The sequence below is a fragment of the Mus pahari genome, chromosome 19 (genome assembly GCF_900095145.1).
Source record: "Mus pahari chromosome 19, PAHARI_EIJ_v1.1, whole genome shotgun sequence".
Classification (NCBI taxonomy): domain Eukaryota; kingdom Metazoa; phylum Chordata; class Mammalia; order Rodentia; family Muridae; genus Mus; species Mus pahari.
Window position 1 is genome coordinate 89,258,554 of NC_034608.1, and position 9,203 is coordinate 89,267,756.

A 9,203-nucleotide genomic window follows, 5' to 3' on the forward strand; every position below is an offset into this window, starting at 1 on the left:
TAAGTCATGGGCTGGGGACAGAGGGAGCTGGTGGATATAGAAAAAAAATGAGGCTATGTTACCACAGCCAGATAACCTGACACTCAGCTGGCATTTCCCTTTACTTCCAGAGTATGCATCGGAGAGCTGTTTGCATATCACTGCATAGTGATGCTGGTGAAAATGTCAATGAATCGTAATTGATCCATAAATGGACCTCCCAGCACAAGTTATCCATCTAAAAGCCCAGGGATGCTTTATAATCTTTTTAATTTGTGGTTCATTTGAGAACTCATCACAGACAACAAACCTAATACATCGTAGGTTAAAAGGACTCCAGACAGAAGAGTGTGGGGCCTCTCATGTGATGGGTGGCAGCCGCTGAACCTTTGAGATAATCATAGCAACTGTCACCAGGGAGACAGCTGCAAGAAGGTCTGGAGTCATCATGGTGACAGCTGGACACAAATGGCCCTTCCTGGCTCAGCTGGGGCTGGAGGAGAAGAGCATCTCTGGGTCATGCACTGACTCCGTCATTCACTGGTTCTGTTGGTGCTGCATTTTGTCTCAGCATACATGAGATACATCTGGGCAGTCACTGCCTTGAGCACCATTGTGTGTACATTTTGGCCCCAGGTTCAACAAGCTCCATTCCACAGAGCTAAAAACTGAGATTTAGTGATCGATACAGATGACCAAGTGAAAAGTACACGCATGTACACACACACACACACACACACACACACACACACACACATTCATTTACATGTACCAAGGTGGTTCTTTCCTTGCCTGGACTTCATTCCCTCAGGATCACCAGCTCAAATCTGGAAATTACATATGGAAAACTCTGGTCACACAATAGCCAGAGGTTCTCCCACAGCACAGCTCTTCTTATTACAATCTTGTGTTTACTTCCCACTAACATGACGACTCCAGTCAGGCAATCCACCCACGCCTGGCCCCAGCACCCCACGCCCACTAGTTGTGAAAGAATTAAATTTCAGATCCCTGACAAAGGTGGCTCATGTTAGTTAATAAAAAAGGATCCCAGGCCTAAGAAAAGCAGAACAGGCCAGAACAGGTCAGAACAAAGGCTGTTAAGCTCCAGGAACTGGCCGGCCATAAAAGATAAGGGAGGAATGCAAGGACATCCCAACTATCTCAGCTGAATTATGGGCCACCTGGGCCAGTGCCTCCCTGTCTCTTCCGCCCCCTCCTGACCAGGGTCAAATGTTAGTCAAATGCCTTGTTAACATAGATAAGCACCAGACTCTTAAAATTACTGATTACCCTGACCTGCACGTACTAACTAACCCATTGTGTGCCAACTATGTCCCTTCTCCTGTCTCTTATGTATATAAACCCCAAACCTTTGAGCCTCATGGTCGATGCCTCTGTCTCCTGCCCAGAGCTCTGTTAATAAACTGCCTTGTGTGTTTGTATCAAGACGGTTTTTATTCGTGATTCCTGGATGAGTGTCATCTCGAGGTTGGAGTGGGAAAGTCTCCATACAGAGGTCTTTCATTTGGAGGTCCCACCGAGATCTTCATGACACCCAGGAACCTCGTAGACCCCTTGGAGGTATGTTTGTGAATGTTGTCTGAGTCTTACATGTTATATGTTGTCTGAGTGCGGCGCCATTTTTTGGTTTTGGAGCAGCTGCTGCTGGAGACTGTGAGGTCCCAATGGCTGTGGGAGGAGACATCCAAGGAGATCCACAGGCTGCAGCCCTGGAAGACATTTCGAGGGTGGAAGGGAGTGAATATGGAATCCCACCCCGTCAGGAAAGCCAGGAGAACCTGGTTGTTAGCTTTCAGAACGAAGGAGATAGAGTGCTCCTTCTGCCGGAAAGAGAGTTGAGGCGGAATCCCACCCTGTCGGAGGTCGAATTTGGCTGGCTGTTTAAATCCAGGCATGGACAAGTGTGTTTAGACGTATTAGCGTCTGTTGTTTTTGTTTTGTTCTTGTCTTTTCTGATCTTTGTCATGGGACAGACCATCTCAACCCCTTTGTCGTTAACTGAGGACCACTGGGCGGACATTAGGGCTAGAGGACGGAACTTGTCAGTGACCATTAGGAAGAAGCCCTGGCAGTCTTTCTGCACCTTGGATTGGCCTACCCTTGGGGTAGGCTGGCCATCTATCTAAGGGAACTTTCGATTTAACCACCATCAGGACCATGAAGGCCATTGTCCTTCAGGAGGGACCAGGAGGGCATCCAGACCAACAGCCATACATCACAGTGTGGGAGGATCTGGCAAGGTTCCCTCCCCCATGGGTCCGGCCTTTCCTCCCACCCTGTTGTCCTGGCTCCAGGATCCTGGCTGTCCAAGAAAGTGCTGTGAATGAGACTGAGAGGCAGAAGCCACAGCCCGAGGGGGATGGTGAGTGCTGTGTTCCACCGGCGCCCACCCCTAAGATTTACCCTGAAATTGAAGAACCCCCTGAGTGGCCTGCTCCCCCGCCCCCCACCATACTCTCAAGCACCCCAATCCGCACCTCAACCCTCAGCTCCTCCAGCCTCTCTTACGGGAAGGGAGGGAGGTCCCTCGACAGGGACAAGGAGCCGGTGAGGGGCCACCCCAGAAGGACCAGATGACTCCACTGTGATGCTTCCCCTCAAGGCTGTCAGACCGTCCCCAGCTGATCAGAATGAATTACTACTTTTTCAGTATTGGCCCTTCTCTTCTTCTGATCTTTATAACTGGAAAGCTAATCACCCTCTTTTTTCAGAAAACCCTGCAGGGCTGACAGGCCTGGTTGAGTCGTCGCTGATGTACTCTCATCAACCTATTTGGGACAACTGTCAGCAGCTTTTGCAGACCCTGTTCACCACAGAGGAGAGAGAGAGGATCCTCCAAGAAGCCCGGAAAAATGTCTGGGATGGTGCCGGACACCCTGTCCAGACACCAGCCGAAATAGATGAAGGATTCCCTTTAACCCACCCACAATGGGATTATAACACAGCACGAGGTAGGGAATAGCTGTCCAACTACAGGCGGTATCTAGTGGCAGGTCTCAGAGGGGCTGCACGTAGGCCCACAAATTTGGCTAAGGTAAGAGAGATTATGCAGGGATGACTGGATCCCCCTCAGTCTTTTTAGAAAGACTCATGGAGGCTTACAAGAGGTACACCTCTTATGACCCTACGTCTGAAGGGCAGCGGGCCTCTGTAATTATGACTTTTATCAGACAATCAGCCCCCGATATCCAAAGGAAACTGCAACAGATTGAGGGATTACAGGACTATACTATAAGGGATGTGGTTAAGGAAGCTGAGAAGGTGTATCACAAGAGAGAGACTGAGGAAGAGAAGCAAGAAAGGGAAAAGAGAGAGAAAAGGGAAGAGGAAGACAGAGACAGGAAGTAGGAGCAAAACCTGACTCGGATCCTGGCCACAGTGGTAGGGAGAGAGAGGGGAGGTAGGGCTAGGCAGTCAGGGGACCTGGGAGATGAGAAACAGCAGAGGCCAAGGAGACCCAGAAGAGATGGACCGCCTCTAGAGAAAGATCAATGTGCGTACTGCAAAGACAAAGGTCACTGGACTCATGAATGCCCAAAAAAGAAACAGGGAGCGAAAGTGCTGTCCCTTGAAGATGATGAGGACTAGGGGAGACAGGGCTCAGCTCCCCTCCCCGAGCCTAGGGTAATGTTAAAGGTGGAGGGGACCCCCCCATAAACTTCTTGGTTGATACTGGTGCAGAATATTCAGTGTTTAAAACACCTTTGGGTAAGAATAAAAACAAGAAGACGCTAGTGATTGGGGCCACAGGACAGAGATCATATCCTTGAACCACTTCCTGGATGGTGGACCTGGGGAGGAGCCAGGTGGTTTACTCATTTCTGGTCACCCCAGAGTGCCCTATACCCTTACTAGGAAGAGACTTATTAACCAAGCTAAAGGCACAAATAACTTTTTCCCCCTCCAGACCAGAATTGTTCTGGGGGACTGAGATTCCTCAGACCCTAACATTGTCTTTACAATTAGGAGAAGAGCACCGGATTTATGAGAATAAGATGGACCCTCCTGAGGGACTACAGGACTGGCTTACCCAATTTCCTCAGGCATGGGCAGAAACCGGGGGAATGAGGATGGTGAGAAAAGTTCCTCCAGTGGTGATTGGGCTCAAGTTGGGGGCCAATCCCATTGAGGTCTGATAGTACCCCATGGGTAAGGAGGCACAAGAGGGCATACGCCCCATATCACCAGACTGCTCCAACTAGGGATCCTAGTCCCATGCAAGTCTCCTTGGAATACCCCCCAACTCCCAGTAAAGACACTGGGGACAGATGACTATTGCCTTGTACAGGACCTCAGGGAGGTCAATAAAAGAGTTCAAGATATCCATGCCACTGCATCCAATCCTTACAACCTGCTTAGCACGCTGCCGCCTGAACGAACCTGATACATGGTCTTAGATCTTAAAGATGCTTTCTTTTGCCTGAGATTACACCCTAACAGTCAGCCTTTGTTTGCTTTTGAATGGTGAGACCCAGAGAATGGAAGAACCAGGCAGCTTATGTGGAATAGATTGCCCCAGGGGTTCAAGAATTCACCCACCTTATTTGACGAGGCTTTACATCAGGACCTTGCCTCTTTCTGGGCCAACAACCCCCAGGTGATGCTTGTCCAATATGTAGATGACCTTTTAGTGGCCACAGACACACACATGGAGTGTGAACTTGGGACTCAGAAGATCCTAGCTGAGTTAGGTGAGTTGGGGTATCGGGTTTTGGCTAAAAAGGAACAGCTATGTCGAACTGAAGTGACCTGCCTTGGATACACTCTAAGGAATGGGCAAAGATGGCTCACCAAAGCTAGGAAATGGACCATAACACAGATCCCAACCCCAACCACCCCTCGCCAGGTAAGAGAATTCCTGGGGACTGTGGGATTCTGTAGACTCTGGATCCCAGGATTTGCCACTCTGGCAGTCCCATTATACCTTCTAATGAAAGATAAAGAAAAGTTCCTTTGGACTAAGGAACATCAACTGGCCTTTGAGACTTTAAAAAGGCACTGCTGCAGGTCCCTGCCTTAGTGCTGCCAGATTTAAACAAGCCTTTCACCCTATACATTGATGAGAGAAGAGGAGTGGCCAGAGGGGTCCTTACTCAGACCCTAGGACCCTGGAAGTGCCCAGTAGCCTATCTGTCAAAAAAAAAAAAAAAAACTGGACCCTGTAGCCAGTGGATGGCCCTCCTGCCTGTGGGCAATAGCGGCCACAGCTGTGCTGGTAAAGGATGCTGATAAACTGACGATGGGCCAAAATTTGACAGTGGTGGCCCCACACTCTCTCGAGAGTATTATTAGACAGCCCCTAGACCGCTGGATGTCCAACACTCATATGACCCACTACCAGAGTCTGTTGTTAACAGAGCAGATAACTTTCACTCCACGTGCCATTCTCAACTGCACTACCTTGCTGCCTGAGGCCGACAAAAACCCGGTGCACCAATATGAGGAGATACTAGTGGAAGAAACTTGGACTTGGCCAGACTTATCTGACCGACCCTGGCCTGGAGCAATGACCTGGTTCACCGATGGAAGCAGATTCATAGTGGGAGGTGAGCGCAGAACCGGGGTAGTGATAGTGGATGGGAAGTCTGTTATCTGGGCTAGCAGTTTGCCTGAAGGAACATAAGCGCAAAGGGCAGAAATTGTTGCCCTAACTCAGGCCCTAAGGCTAGCAGAGGGGAAGGCTATCAATATCTACACTGACAGCCAAGATGCCTTTGCAAAGGCTCATGTTCACGGGGCAATCTATAGACGGCATTGACTGCTGACATCCACTGGGAAAGACATCAAAAACAAAGAAGAAATACTTAGCTTGTTAGAAGCTGTTCATTTGCCACATAAGGTGGCAATCATCCATTGCCCCAGACATCAAAAGGGGACCAGACTCATAGAAAAAAGAAATCGGATGGCAGATCAGGTGACTAAAGAGGCAGCACAAGGACCGATGACTTTGGCAATTAAGACTGCACCGCTGCTTGTTGAGGGGATCCCAGAGAAAAGGACCCTCACAGAAGAAGAAGGGCTGGAGTATTAGGCTAACATACACCGCCACACTCACCTAGGACCCAAAAAGATGATGGAACTAGTAAATAGATCCCCCTACCATATCCCTAGATTACAAAAGGCGGTTGAAGATCTAGTAAAGAACTGTTGAGCATGTGCACTCACCAATGCTGGGTCCAGTAAGTGCCATGGTAGAAGACATTTATGAGGAGTCAGGCCTGGGACTTACTGGGAGGTCGACTTCACTGAGGTCAGACCAGCTCGATATGGAAATAAGTATCTTTTAGTCTTTGTAGATACCTTTTCAGGGTGGGTTGAAGCATTCCCCACCAAGAGAGAGATGGCTAATGTGATGGCCAAGAAGATACTCAAAGAAATCTTTCCCCATTTTGGGATACCTAAGGTAAATGGGACAGACAACGGACCTGCTTTCGTCTCCCAGGTAAGTCAGGGATTGGTCAGGCAGCTGGGAATAAATTAGAAATTGAATTGCGCTTACAGACCCCAGAGTTCAGGACAGGTAGAGAGAATGAATAGGACTCTAAAAGAGACCTTAACTAAATTAACCTTGGAAACCGCCTGGGGTGATTGGACAGCCCTTCTCCCTTATGCCCTATTCCGGGTTCGGAATACCCCCAGAGCCTCAGGCCTAACGCCTTTTGAACTAATGTTTGGGGCACCCCCGCCCACCTATGTGACTATGGAAAATAGAACTTGCCCTGATGTCTCCTCCATTCCCTCATCTCGCCTTCTAGCCCGGCTGAAGGCCCTGGAAACCGTGAGGAGACTTGCAGGTGCCACATCAGTTTGAAGTGGGAGATACAGTCCTGGTGAGGAGGCACTGAGAGGGGAACCTTGAACTGCAGTGGAAAGGGCCCTACATGGTACTGTTAACTACACCCACTGCCCTTAAAGTGGAAGGAATCCCTTCCTGGGTACATGCCTCACACATTGAGAGGGCTCCCCCCTAGACTGACTTTGATGAGTGGACTCTGGAAAGGACTAATAATCCTCTTAAGTTGTGCTTGCGTCACAAGAGCGACTCAGGACAGAGACTTCAACCCCCACACTCCAATTCAACAGACTTGGGAAGTGCTTAATGAAGGGGGGGGAAGACACTGCATGGTCAACCACTGCAGTACAACCTTTGTGGACTTGGTGGCCTGACCTCACACATGATATTTGTAAGTTAGTAGCAGGGTCACTTACCTGGGATCTCCCCAACCATACCGATCTTCATAAACCACCACCTGAGGAACAGTGCCGCCCAAACGGGATAGGGAGCACGTTTGGGTGCTCGGGACAGTTCTACCGAGCCTATCTTCGGGCGGCAGAATTTTATGTTTGCCCTGGCCAAAGCCAACCACGAAAGCTTCAGCATCAGTATGGAGGGGCATCAGACTTTTACTGTGCCGCATGGGGTTGCAAGACCACAGGTGTAACTTATTGGAATCCTACCTCTACTTGGGATCTGATCACGGTAAAAATGGGCAGTAACTATGACTGGCCAAACCAAGGTAAGAGAGATATTTATAAATACGATGAGAGCAGGTGCACCCATAGTAGCAGCCCCAATGGACCTTGAAGAGGTAAATATTGCAACCCCATACTTTTAAGATTCACCAACAAAAGAAGACAAGAGCATCAGAGCTGGCTTAGGGGAAATAATTGGGGTTTGCAATTGGACGCTCCAGGGAGAGACCACGGATTGATTTTCAGAATCAGACTGACGGTAGGAAGCCCTTCCACTGTGCCCATAGAACCTAATAAGATCCTACCTGAACAAGCCCCCCCTGCCAGGCCCAAACCCCCAACCCCTATGACAGTCCCGTCTATCCCGGTGACTGTGAATCCCTTCAATGTTGCCACTCCCCAGGAGCCCCCGATCATTGTTCCTACTAACCCTTCGACAGGGCAGAGACTGTTCAATCTTGTTAAAGGAGACTTTTATGCCCTTAACAGCATGGACCCAGATGTTACTACCAACTGCTGGCTATGCCTGTCCTCAGGTCCTCCATACTATGAAGGGATTACTTATAATGGAGATTTTAATAAAACCAGTAGCCATGCTTCCTGCTCATGGGGAACAGGACAGAAATTAACCCTGACTGAAGTATCAGGAAGGAGCCCCGGTCTCTGCATAGGGACACCTCCCCCTTCCCACCGACACCTATGTGGCCAGACTCATTCTGTGTCCAGGACAGATACCAACTATTACCTTGTACCGTACCCAGTCGGCTGGTGGGCTTGTAATACAGAGCTCACCCCATGTGTATCAACCAGTGTTTTTGACCCCTCTCATGATTTCTGTATTATGGTTCAGCTTTTACTGCATGTATATTATCATACTGCCTCCAGCCTAGAAGATGAATATACTAATGAGAGACTTAAAAGAGACCCAGTTACCCTTACCCTAGCTATGTTAATGGGGGTGGGTCTCACAGTGGGAGTAGGAACAGGGGTATCAGCCTTAATTGAGGGTAGACAACGAATCCAGTCTTTAAGAGAAGTTATAAATGAAGATCTAGGGGTGTTGGAAAAATATATAGATGCCTTAGAAAAGTCCTTAACCTCTCTGTCAGAGGTAGTATTGCAAAACAGAAGAGGCCTAGATTTGTTATTTTTAAAAGAAGGGGGACTATGTGCAGCCCTAAAAGAAGAATGTTGTTTTTATGCAGGCCCTACGGGAATAGTCGGGGATTCTATGCAGAAATTGAGGGAAATATTAGAAAGGAGAAAGCAAGATCAGGCGACTCAACAGGGATGGTTTGAATCGTGGTACTCTAAATCTCCGTGGATGACTACCTTACTCTCTGCTTTAGCCGGACCAATCCTTATTATATGTCTGATTTTAATCTTCGGCCCCTGTCTAATAAATAAGGGAATTGCTTTTGTTAAGGATAGAGTAAATGCAGTGCAGCTTATGGTTCTCCAACGTCAATACCAGCTTGTAGTGAGAGTAGAAGGAGAATATGATTTCCTCCCTCCATATGAAGATACAGACCTCTAAGATTCTTGGATTAGAATCATTTTTTAAAAAGAAGGGGGAAATGAAAGAATTAAATTTCAGATCCATGACAAAGGTGGCTCATGTTAGTTAATTTAAAAGAATCCCAGCACTCAGGAGGCAGAGGCAGGCAGATTTCTGAGTTCGAGGCCAGCCTGGTCTACAAAGTGAGTTCCAGGACAGCCAGGGCTAT

At 48.4% G+C, this 9,203-nt stretch overlaps 1 pseudogene; it reads left to right on the top strand.

Moving 5' to 3' along the window:
• Positions 1 to 1,967: 1,967 nt before the first annotated feature.
• On the top strand, positions 1,968 to 6,405 carry LOC110336195 (annotated as a pseudogene).
• The last annotated feature ends 2,798 nt before the right edge of the window (positions 6,406 to 9,203 follow it).